Source organism: Corapipo altera, unplaced genomic scaffold (genome assembly GCF_003945725.1).
Source record: "Corapipo altera isolate COAL_440 unplaced genomic scaffold, ASM394572v1 49, whole genome shotgun sequence".
Taxonomy (NCBI): Eukaryota; Metazoa; Chordata; class Aves; order Passeriformes; family Pipridae; genus Corapipo; species Corapipo altera.
In genome coordinates, this window is record NW_020884879.1 from 11072291 (window position 1) to 11084863 (window position 12573).

General features: G+C 39.3%; 1 protein-coding gene across 8 annotated transcripts in view; it reads left to right on the forward strand.

The window, feature by feature from the left end:
- The window catches only part of FAM110B (family with sequence similarity 110 member B), a 113863-nt gene that overhangs the window by 91087 nt on the left and 10203 nt on the right, over positions 1–12573 (forward strand). For 5 of the 8 annotated variants that reach the window (XM_027638757.1, XM_027638756.1, XM_027638754.1 and 2 more), the window contains one exon: positions 5705–5771. The exons of 2 other annotated variants lie outside the window; for them this stretch is intronic. The gene's annotated coding sequence lies outside the window, so the exon portion shown is untranslated. Of the gene's footprint in view, positions 1–2451; positions 2471–5704; positions 5772–12573 lie in introns of those variants that run through there. One more of the 8 variants, XM_027638758.1, reaches the window with a different exon arrangement.

A 12573-nucleotide genomic window follows, 5' to 3' on the forward strand; every position in this document is an offset into this window, starting at 1 on the left:
TTGTGCAACTTGTGGTTCCAACCTCCTGCTGAATTACATACACTGTGTACTCCTCAGCAGAGCACAAGCAGCAACTTCGAGCTTCTTCTCCTCTTCATTTAGAGGTTGGCCAGCTTGGGCACACAGCATTCCTCTCTGTGTGTCTGCACATGTCAGTGTGTGGTCTCCTAATTAAGATTTGTTGTCATCCAAATAGTTCAAATAAAGTTTCATGTGTGGTTGTCACTTTTCCTGTTGTAGTATTTCTATGATTTTAATGTTCCAAGGACAAGACTTCTCTGAACATGCATGAAGGCAAAAAGCAGACCAGCCATGGAAAGTGTATTTAGGTATAAATATTTTAGCATTTCATATGGAGGACAGACTGCAAGATGCTTTTAGTTGGCATGATGTTGTCTTCCTGAGAATTGTTTTATAATAATTTTGTTCCATTTTTCTTTCATTTCAGTTTCCATTATCAAGGGGAAAGAGTCTTTGCTTTAATTATTCTTCATTAAGATTCATATCTCTGAGTTTAAACTGAGATAAGCTTTGGCAATTCTCAGGTTGTGGATATCTAAAGAGAAGTGAGGTTCTGGCTCAGGAAGCAAACTCCCTGTTTTCCAGCAAGTAAAAAAAGGAAGAATCAACTATGCTCCCTGAATCCTCACCATAGTGCCTATGTGCTTACCCCAGAGACAGGGCACACCGTGCTTCTGAGTGAAGAGATGCTTAAGAAGATATGTTTTTGACAATGCCTTTGAGAATTTATTATGAGATATGTCCCTCTGCTGATAGTATCCAGGAGGGATAGATGTCTCTTCCATTCATTAGATGCATCTCAAAGAAGAAGTCCAGATGTTAGACTGGACTCTTTCTCCATTTTAAAATCCCCACTGGGATCTTGCTTATGTGGGCAAACACGTTGGTCATACCTTCCTCTGAGATTTTGAAATTTTGAATGTACAGTGTCAGTCACAAGACTCAGAGGTTTGTTTTTCTTGTAGCATGGTGCTTTTTATTGTAAGGATATTGAGATGACAAGGGACCAGCTAAAGGGATTACTTGTCTGTAGCTATGCATGTTCCACTTGCATTTCAATGACTCTTAGTTCTAAAGGTCTCAACCCCAATATTAAGATATTACTTAATGAGTCTTCTAAACATGTCATGTTACTAGAATCTTCTGGCACCACAGATGGAAGGAGAACTGTCCTGACAGCACCCAGTCTGCATGTGGATGTCCTCAAGTCAGTCAGTCTTGAAAAGGAACCGTCACTCCTTCCTGAACAATTTGCATATTCTTTTGCTTGTCAAATTATAAAAAAAATACATATCTGAGAATGGTAGAAATGTTTAGAATTTATCTAGCTACAAACCTAATTTTAAGATCCTCAGATCTCATAGTGGTTTTTAAAGTTTTTCACTTGACCTTGATTTCACCAGCAGATAAAGAGAGACTGTTGAAATTAGGATAATGAGCCATTGCAGTATGCCATCTGCCCAGCCATTGTGGAGTGTTTTTCTAGGCATTCCAGAAAGATTTTTTGGAGAGAAATTTGAATGAGTGTGGGATTTTATAGAGAAAAAAAACTAAAGAGAAATGTCAGTTCAGAGGAGAATGTGGTAGTTCACACCCATATAATTGGTTCATTTGAAAAATATTGAAGAAGTTAATATTTTTTTTAGTCTGTGTCTAGTCCAGAGTTTCTTACCTTGATTTGGGTACTTCCTGTCCTGGTGCTAGGTATTTTCTGCCCTTACAGAGGAGATTAAAGCTTCTAGCTGAAGCTCAGGTAGTAAACCATCTCAGCGTCATGAATTTTTGTAATTTTGAGAAGTCTGACATCAGCTGTCTTTTTGCTGGTTTAGATCTCAGATGGTTGAAAGTATTTTTTATTTTTACTTTCTCTTTATTTTCTCTCTCTCTTTTTTCTTTTTCCCCCAAAGAGAATTTAAAAGATAAGGACAGTTGCTTTAATTATTCATTATGAGGCCAGAATTCAACTATATTCCATTCACCTGTCTAGCCTGTCTAGTAGGAGCCAGTGACCAATCAGTTCTTTGCACAGATCTTATCTACCAGGTCTTTGACACTATATCAGCATATCTTTTGTTGATTTTTAAGAGGAGCACTGTGGGAACACTTATTGTTCCTAAAAGAAAGTACTGTGGAGGCCAGTCTTTCCTGTAGAAGTGAGGTAGGTTGGATGGAGCTCTGAGCAACCTGGTCTAGTAGAAGCTGTCCCTGTCCATGGTAGAATGGTTGGAACTAGAGAACTTAAGGGTCCCTTGCAACCCAAACTGTTCTATGTTTCTATGACATGAATCTGCTGCTGCTGGCCCTGTTAAGTTATTTAAATGGAAAAAAAGATGTAAGAAAGAGTGGCAATGAGAAATAAATGGAATGGTAACTGTGCACAGCTGTCAGTGCATACCATGGCAACCATGCTGATAGGAGTGCTCCACTGTGCCCTACCTGCAGGAAGCAGGTCTGTCCATCACCAGAAAGAAGCACTGAGCTCTCAGTGGTCATATGTACTAGCAAACATTTTCAAACTCTACTCTGCATACAGTATAAAACTGTATGGCAGCATACCTTACTGTATTTTCAGCTGAACTATACATCTACAGGAGAAATGAAATCTTGGACCCCCAGAAAGAAGTCCAAGAAAGAATTAAAAAGCACCAAAAACTCAACTATATTAGTTGTCAGACATAAGTTCTGTTGCCTTCTTGGAGGCCAGGCATTTGGTAGTGGTTTATCCCAACCAGGTTGGTTCTTCCAGTGCATGGCTGGCCACATATTATACTGCAAATTCCACATAAGGAGTGGGACAAGCAAAGCCTGTTTATGTATCATCTTCCTTGTCTTTTCTTGGAGAAAAACAAATGTGTGTAACTTGGTGGTGGCCTTTCTGGGTTGCTCTGTGTTAGGACTGGGCCATACAGGTAGATAGATGGGGGAAGCTGGCATGGTGCTTGCAAAAGGGACAGGGTTTTCTAAAGACATTAGAATTATACTCACGTGAGTAATTAGAACTTGAGAAATATTTATATGACACCTCTTATGCTAAACAGTATATTAAATTGGGAAAGGAGGATTTGGTGCCTTTAGTTATGCTGATAAGTTCTTCACTGAAATTTTTGCTACATTCTTCGTTTTCTCTACTTTTTCTTGCAGTTGCATATTTATGTTTAAAAATAGTCACTGTAATGTATTCGGTCCCTCTCAGCTGTGTTAAGTGTTGGGTTGATTAGGAAGTTTCTCTGAAATGTGTTGCTGAAGGTCACTATCTCGGACTGATAAAGTGCTGGTGGAGATTTATTACCAGAACAGTTCATCCACTTGAAACAGTGCAATTAATATATGGTTCTGCCTTGGGCTGTTCATCCTGCAGCTACAAAATCCAGTGCTGCCTGTGGAAGGATTTGCTCTCCTGTTGGTGGAGACATGAGTCCTCACAGGGTTCTCTGCAGTGGTGCTTCATGGTTCCATGTACGAGATGCATAATCCCAAGAATACTGTGCTGACACATTGAAGAACTTTTGTAGTACTTGGTCTGACCCCACATTACTCTATAAGCCTTATCCATTAACAGTTTTGTCAGTGCACACTCCTTTTGCAGTTGCTAAATGGCATTGTTGGTGTTTTGTTCCATAGCATGAATGTTGAAACGAGTCATGCACTGAAAAGCTCTGCAGAATGTTAATCTGTTTGAGTTTTGTGTGTATATCTTCTTTAATCATTTCTGTCCTGGGTCCTGGTACAAGTTCAGTGAAGTCCATGTAGTGCATCCCTTCCTGGTGATTTCACAGTGGATACTGTGCAATGAATACTCTCTCAGGAAATCTTTGCAACCTGAAGCAGTATGTTTATTGTGGAACCGGAGGATTGTGGCAACCCACTGTACAAGAACTACTCCAGGATTAGTACTTCCACTTTTGTTACTATGACCTCTTTCTAACACTTAGAAGATGCAATAGGCTATACATTTTTACCATAGTATACACTATATAGTGTTCACTATACAGTAACTATTTGTTAGTCATATGCTGACAGTCATATCATAAATGTGTCTGTTTGAATTACTAGTATTGGAGTAAACTACATGTATGTGAGTTTTTATGTCTGTATACTTGTTTCAGTAAAAAAATAAAACTGTATACTTGTTTGTATGGGAAATAGTGAACTTTCTGGTGCGTGCCCTAATGCGTTGTCTGTGTTCTGGAGTTCTCTTAAAAACCATTGTGCTGGTGAGTCTTCCTCAGCTTGGCATTTCTGCCCTTCTGCTGACTGTCACCAGCCTCACAACAGAGAGGGAAAACTGCTTCTTCCCTCACTCTATCACTGCCTTTTTGCACATAAAAAGATGTGTAGAAAGGCTGCATTCTGCAGCAGAGCTGTTTTCCTCCCAGCTGAATATACTGACTTATTTTTACAACTATTTTTAGCAGGTGACACAAAATACAAATGTTTGGATTTTTTTTTCTGTGTGAATTTTAATATCTTGTTTAAATCCTCAAAAAGGAGCTAATAATTTTGGAGAGAAAAAGGAGAAGGTATTGCATATGAAATGAAAGATGTATTGATTGACTGGCAAGGAGTACAGTACTGCCATAGTTTAAAAAAGCATTGTCTAAAATAAGTGCTTTAGGAAAGGGGAAGAGGTCTAAGAAAAAAAGAAAGCAAAATTTATACTTTTTCTGTAGTTTTGTACCACCAGTTGAACACTATGGTTCTCCCATTAAGACAATAATCACTTCAAATAGATGGTCCTGTCCAGGGCTAAGGGTTGGACTTCATGATCTTCGTTGATCCTTCCAACTCAGCTGATTCTGTGATTCTGTGAAAAGTGAATAAGCTATTCCTAGTAGACCTATAAAAATTAAATAGGAGGTCATTAGTTGTCATTAGTTTGGAATATATCCTGTCACCTCTCCCAGCAGGTAGGTGTGGAAGGTTTTTTAAGCACACAAATATTTTGCTCTTTGACCTTAACTCTGAATATGGAAAAACAGATCATCACTGTAGATTCCATATTTTGATGTCAAAATCAACTAGCAGCTGCCCTGAAATAACACTAACATTTACGTGTTAATGTTTTCTCTCTATTACTTGCAAAGTAGCTGACACTGATTCCATGTCCTACTAAAGCTGTGTCATAAAAATAGTGGTTGTTTTTTTTCTTTGCAGTATTTGCTCTCTTCTTCATTTGAAAATAGCAAAAAACAAAACTAAATGGTTGTTTATCTGTAGCAAGAACTTAAAATGCAGAATTTTGTGTTGTCCTTCGTAAGTGAATTAAAAATTGCATTTAGACATTTGACCCTGTTTACATTTATACATTGATCCACAGCATGGATTCAATTTATCTTGCACCTCAGATGCTGTTGTATGTGAGCTTGTTTTCTGAGATTTCCCAAATGACTTTTTAATTAGTTGTTATTATTACACAGCTCGTCGATTTTTTCCAGTGCACAATCACGTTGATTTCATCACTTATCTCATCTTTCACGTGAAATAATCCTGATTGCTGTTGTGGCTGCCTTGCACTTCTTACCCTCACTTCTGCTGGCATGGACCAACCCTAGTGTGTGGTTTCCATGACCTTCAACATCACAGCAACACTGACCTGTATGCAGCTTCAGTGTTACTGTTATGTTGTGTTCTTTTTTTTTTTAATGCCTTTTTTCATATTTTGTTTTCTTGTCTTTTTTTTCAGAATCCCCTGGAACATTACATTCCCCTGTTCAGAGCTTGGACAAGAGTTTGGCATTACGCTTTTGCAGGTACCTTTTTGAATTAAAATGGCCACTTTTTCCCAGGGGTTGATAAAAGGAAGGCAGTTCCAGAAGGACTTTACCATGTCTTCTTCTGCTGTCTGGGGAGGTATGTTTTGTTCATTAGCTGCAAATATATAGCTCAGTACTGTTTCAGAAGGATTGAGGCTTGTTCTTGCTGGCCTCAGTCACGCAGCAACTTATGTGTCAGTGTTGCAGAATCCTTTTTGGAAGTACTCCAGTAGTTCCAGGCTTTTTCTCACCCTCTATTCCCAACCTGTACTTTAGTTACAGCCATACCATTCAGTAGGTTGTGTTAGGTTTTTACGATGGAAACCTCCAGTGTAAGTGAACACTTCTAGCCTTAGTCCTCCAGAGCTGTTATTTATTCCTGTTATTTATCTGAATCCTTTTTGGAAGTATTCCAGTAGTTCCAGGCGTTTTCTCATCCCATATTCCCAACCTGTACTTTGGTTACAATTTTTCCCTTCAGTAGATTGCATTAGCTTTTTGTATAGGAGACCTTCACCACAAGCGAGCACTTGTAGCCTTAGTGCTTCAGAACTTTTTGTTATTTATTTGGTTATTGCTACTACATTCAAAACATGCAATCACAGAGAATCACAGAATAGGTAAGGTTGGAAGGAACCACGATGGGCCTTTAGTGAATCCATGCTGACGACTACTGATGACCTTCTTGTCTTCCATGTGGATAGAGATGGCCTCCAGAATGAGGCACTTCATCACCTTTCCAGGGATGAAGGTGAGGCTGACTGGCTCGTAGTTCCCTGTGTCCTCTCTCCTGTCCTTTTTGAAGGCTGAATTGCTTTCTTCCGGTCCTCAGGTAGAAGTCCATCCAGAACATGCTGAGCTTGATCTCAAGGTCTGAGCAGGAGATGAGCATTACAGCTTAAAATCTTATTCGTCGCTAAAGCTCCTAAAGAAAAGGGGGAAATCCAGTATCTCATCCAGTGGAAAGAATAGCTTCATTCTTGGTAAATACAAGGAAACCAGCTCAAACCCAGAAGGGCAGGAGGGGATGCCAGCTGAACATGTAGTGCATTGTACCAATGGTTGTACAATTCTTGAAAGACCAATAGGGCACTTCTGATATTTCACTGTAGCAAAGAGAAAAATCAGTAATCAATGTCTTATGTGTCATGTGTCAAATCAGCAACACACTTCACTAATAGTTAGTTTTAATTCCACTCAGTAGAAAGCATTTCGTGTTCATCTGTTTTCAATCACCATACTTGGCTCGAGAACATAAATTCGTATCGTGTCGTGTGGGGTCTTAAATTAATAATTATCACTGCTGTTTTATTTAAAGACAAAAATGTTAAGTCTGAGAGTACACTTGGCTAATTTAAGGGTAAAAATCTGTTCCCAGAATGTAGAAATCATCTCAGAAGCCATTTCTGTCAGCTGAGGAAATTAGGAACTTGAAATTCCAGATATGTTGTAGTATAAAATTAAAGGCAGCAAAACCATTTTAGCTGTGCCAAGGGCTGACACAAGGAACATTCAAGGCCTGGTAAGTGATCTATGTTAGGTTCTGTGATCACAAGTTAACCTATACTAATTTTACAGTCACATTTCATATTTTTACCTTCCTGATGCCATTCTGTGTAGGATTTATTTCTGCCGTCCTAGAAATGGGATTCAATGTTTTGTGTTCATACAGATGCTGCAGGAGGTCTGTAGTTTTGTTGGAAATATATTGCTCAGTTTGCCAACAGAAAAGATTGGATTTGTGATTTATGTTGAAAGCAGCATTCAGTCCTGGCTGCAGTGACATAGCCCTTTTTATTAGCTTTTAAAGAATGTCTCGGAACCAGTCCAGATCAGTGATGAGCTGGTGCTAGTGAGTGAGGGACATCCTCAGTGGAGGGATGTGGTTCCCCAGCAGCGATGGGGATAGTGTGCTGGCAGGGCAGCTGGGCAGGAGAGATTGCCTTTATGCAGCAGGCATGAGCAGATGAAAAAACAGAGATCAGGTGTCCTCACTTGAGGCTTGGCACCTTGGTTGCTGCATCATATTATTTTTATGGCTTAGGCAGCTTAGCCCTGAGATACTCTAGTTCAGTTAACTACTTAAAAAGTTTGCTGATACTCATCTCTCAAGAAGTTAAAGCAGTAGCTATAAGTTTGGGATATCTCTATCCAACTTCTAGGTTTGGAATAAATTTCCTTTGTTACTTTGGGCAGTCATACTCAATCGTGTATTTAATTTTCAGTTTGGAGATTTATCTTCGTTTACAAAGAGGGGAGATCTGTTAATGTGGCTGTGTATCACAAATCTTAGAGGAGAATGGATATATAGCAATGATGGAGTAGTCTGATACTAGAAGGGAGGGTAGGAATGGAGGAATAGTTAAAACAGTTTTTTTAAGCAGTAGTCTACGCACTTGTGAGAACACGGTCAAGAGCATCTCTAGTTCAGGACTCCCCAGGGACAAGCCAATTGTGTATCTCATCATGCAATCAGCACATAAAGGGAACTGAAGCATTGCCAAAAAGAACTGGATTTACCGAGTTTTCTGCATTTATTTCACTATTCATTTTCCTCTTGAAAGTGCGCGGGGCTCCGAGGCGGGTATCCTTCTGTGATCTCCTCCTGCCAACCACCCCACTGCCAGCTCCTTCGCCTTCTAGGCTCAGTGGACAGCCTGCCCCAGGCACGGGGGCTGCAGCAGAGAGGTGCATCTCTTTGCTGCAACCCTAAAGTGGTCTGTTAGCAAGAGCTTTGCTTCAGGAGGATCTTCATGCCAGCTTTGTTCCTCCTGCAGGATATATGAGCTGTGAGAGAGGAGAGGAGAGGAGAGGAGGAAAAACCCTTGAGGTGTCTCTTCCACTTTCCTGTAATCCCTCCCTGTCCTTGTAATCTACTCCTGCTTCCCAACCCACTGTTTGGTGCTCCTTTCTCTATTTCTAACACCTTTTCCTCTCTACTCTTTCCCTGGTAATTGCATTTCTCCTCTACCTCTCCATGTCTTGCCATTTCTTGCTCTTCTTGTGTCTGTCCACACACTCTAAATTCCAATCTTAGGGGTTTTTAGTTTGTTTGTTTGTTTGTTTTCTTGGCACTGGGATGCCTTAACTCTCCTTTCACTGCCTTCCTCTCTTTATTTAATTAAATACACTGGTCATGACTTGATATAGCTTTTGTTTTCTTTAAGATAATGGGGGTTTTGTGGTTTCTTAAAATTTGTGGTCAGGAAGAATTTCCATCATAACTTCATCAGACCCTGCAGATATGCAAAAACTATTCAAGAGTCTGATTTCTTAAATGCAACTTTATAAGGACATTGTTTCAGTGAAGAGTCGTTAATTTAAACAGTAATACAAAAACACACTCCGAGTGTCAAACTTGGGTATTAAACAGAAGTTTGGATGCCCATTAACAAGTAGCTAACTGAATGTTCATCTTCAGTTAAATAGGTTGCAAACAGTTTGTGAAGATCTGTAGTTTTAACATGTGGGGTCTGTGGCCACATATTTCCCATATGGAAATCAAGAAGGAAATATGCTCAGTGTATTCTAACATCTCTGCCTCAACAACTGCAGTAAATACTGGTAGTCTGAGGTGTTACACATGCAGGCATGTGATCATGCTGTGCACATGCAGTGTAGCACTTGCGTTGAGTTATACAGCTATATCATTGATTGCAACATCATAATAACACAGAAGACCTAAATTGCGTTGTGTTTCAGAGCCAAAATTGGTATTTTTAACCATCAGCTTGAAGTAGTATTAAATATACAGACGTGTTTTCGAGACGTAGTGCTTTGCAGTCCCTCAGTTTTCTTTCTTGACTTCTAACACCATGTATCTTTAGACTTGAGGCCAGAGGAAAGGGGAATGAACTATTCTGTGCTATGGGAAAATGTCATCTTCTCTAGAGAAAAATATAGCTGTACAAGTCAAAAATAAGAGAGCGTTCATGGAGTTGTCCTGGAGGTTACAGTGCCCTGGAACACTGCTGTAAGTCATGTGTGGTTTGTTTTTGTTGGATTTTTTCCCAATTATTAGTTTTAAAAGACTTGATTTGTTTTTACATAGTCAAAATTTTTATAGCACGCTTATTTAAGAAAAAAAATGTGCAATATTTCATGTGTGTAAAGTTTCAATGCTTAGAAATGGTTAACTCAGGGCAATTAGATTGCAGAAATTACTTTAAAACAGCCGTGCTGACCTTACTGCAGTAATAGCTCATGTTACAAAAAAGGCTGTTTAATACAAAGAGCTTTGGCAAAAAAGATCCCACAGCTAATCAGAAAAGCAACTCAAAGTCCGCAGTTGTCAGAATTAGGCCACTCTATTGTGCTGCCCTGGCTGAACATTATCATTTTTCTAAAGGTACTGGTTTTACCATACTCATTTTTCAATTGTGCCTACTGTACTACCTATTAAAGGTGGCCTTGTAGGTTCTTAATATCAGTAAGAGACATTAATTGGCTTTATTTTAATATTTATTTCTGAAGATGAAACAGTTGTGTTCCTGTATAGAGTTCGTTAAAAAGAATTTTCCATGTAACAAGATAAACTGTTAGGAGAGAAAATATTTAAATATCTATAATCTAGATGGCTTTCTGGTTTCTTGCTTGTAAAATTTTGGCAAGTAATATAAGAAATATTCCATATACTTGGGCAGTGTTTCTTTCAAATATGTTTTCAGAACATGTAAGAAACTTCAGAAAGGTACTATTAAGCTTTGTTTTGAAACTATGAAAATAAGTATTTTTAAAAGATTCTCTTTCTAATTAAATTTCTAAAGGAAAGGAAATTTTGAGTATGATATGGTTTTTTCCATTTATAATAACTCTTTATGGTTGCTGGTTTTTTCACTACATAAATTGTTGGAATTGTTTCTCTTTTCTGGACTGTGTTTGTTTACTTTGGGTCTTCATGTATTTGAACGTTTCTGGAGTTTTGCAGGGTTAGGAACTGCAAGTGAATGTCTAACTGCTGTTTTCTTTGTGAGTTTATGGTTATTTCTCAGACAAAATCTGTTCCTAGCTATGATACTATGTTCCTTTAATGTATTTCTCATTGTAAACAGTTTTAGAGAAGTTTTGACAATAAATAAAAGTCTAAACATGGCAACTTGAGATTTCAGGGCTTTTGGCCTCTTATGACAGTCTGGTAAATTTTTTCCTTTCCCAGAAGAAGAAATTGGCAGCGGCATTTGTGTACATAAAATTAGAGATTGCTGCACTCTTCTGATAAATGAGAAACTGGATCAAATCCTTAGTCCCCAAGCTCTGGGGCAAGTTTCCCACCTCCCAAGGAAGAACCAAACTGGTCTCCCTGTTTCAGCTGAAATGTCGTACTTGCTAGAAATTACTTAATTGCACTGGAGTAGGGTTAGTAGTCCAATTTCTTTGCCAAGTACCTTATGTGGTCTTTTTTACTCTTTCCTTTATTTAAAGAAAACTTGCAAATACTTTTTCTTTCAAAGTGGAAACCTTTCAAAGGAAGTGCTGGAGAAGGGATTGTCTCTACATACTGAATCACAGAATTGCTGGAGTTGGAAGGGACCTCTGGAGATCCTACAGTCCAACCCCTCTGCCAAGAAAAGGTCACCTAGAGCAGATTACACAGGAATGTGTCCAGGTGGATTTTGAATGTCTCCAGAGAAGGAGATTTCCACAACCTCCCTGGGCAGCCTGTTCCAGTGCTCTGCCCCCCCCCCCCCCCCCCCCCAAAAAATTTCTTTCTCATATTGAGTGGAACTTCTTGTGTTTTGGATTATGGCCATTGCTCCTCGTCCTGTTGCTGGGCACCACTGAAAAGAGTCTGGCGCTACCCTCTTGACCTTTGAGATATTTGTATAATACTAGGTATAGCCTAGTACTTCGAGTATCTGCCCTGGAGGGCTGCTTCTAGTCTGCACTCTAAAATCAAGTGGAGGAAGAGTGTTTCCTTTGTTATCCTCAGCAACACTGACTTCATTTTTAGGGCTGGCAGCTACCTGCTGGATAAGATAGTGTGAATGAGTAAGCTGGGCAAGGAAATCCCTGGTTCCTCTACAGCATGGGAGTGACTATCAGTCTTAGTTATGTGCATGTCTGTTAGTAGAAATAAGAACTTCACCTATGCTGGGTGGCATGGGGGTGCGGGCATCGCCATGGGCCTCTTCTCCTGAACATCCCTTCTGTCTTCCATGTTTAAGTTCATTCCAGATTTCTCACCGTTCCTTTCCATAGAAAATAAATAGAGGAGATGGGCAACCACAGAAGTCAAATATGGGACGTGGGGAAGGTGTCCAGGTTTTGACTTGGTATGGTGTTCAGGACATACATAACTGGGGACTTGTATGCAGACAGAAGAGCCCAGAAGTGCTTCCCAACTTATTAGTTGAGGCAAAAAATACTGGCAGAGGAACATATGCTTCAAGGTGAGATCCAAGCTTAAATATCAGATACTCAAGATTTTATGAACACTGCTGTCACTTAAATGGTGAACAGAGAGACTTTGTTTTCCCAAAGATTCTGCCATTTTAGGTGAGCATATTTCAGTGCTGATTAGTTTTTAGTGCTCAGCTTGAGGGTGCTTTCATAGGTTTGCATGAAGCAAAATGCCAAATATCCAAGAGAGTTCATGTTGCCTTGCTGCAGTAGCTATGGAGGTGAACCTACAGAAGTCTTCTGGTTTTGGGTCATCAAGTCTTTGGCTACAAGTCTGTCTTGGTAGACAGACCATTTAATATAAACATTCATTTTGGAAATCCATACTTTCACTTTATCCTTTTAAATCTGGCATGTAAACGTTGAAATATTAAGAAATCAAGCCAGTTTGAAGAGGAGG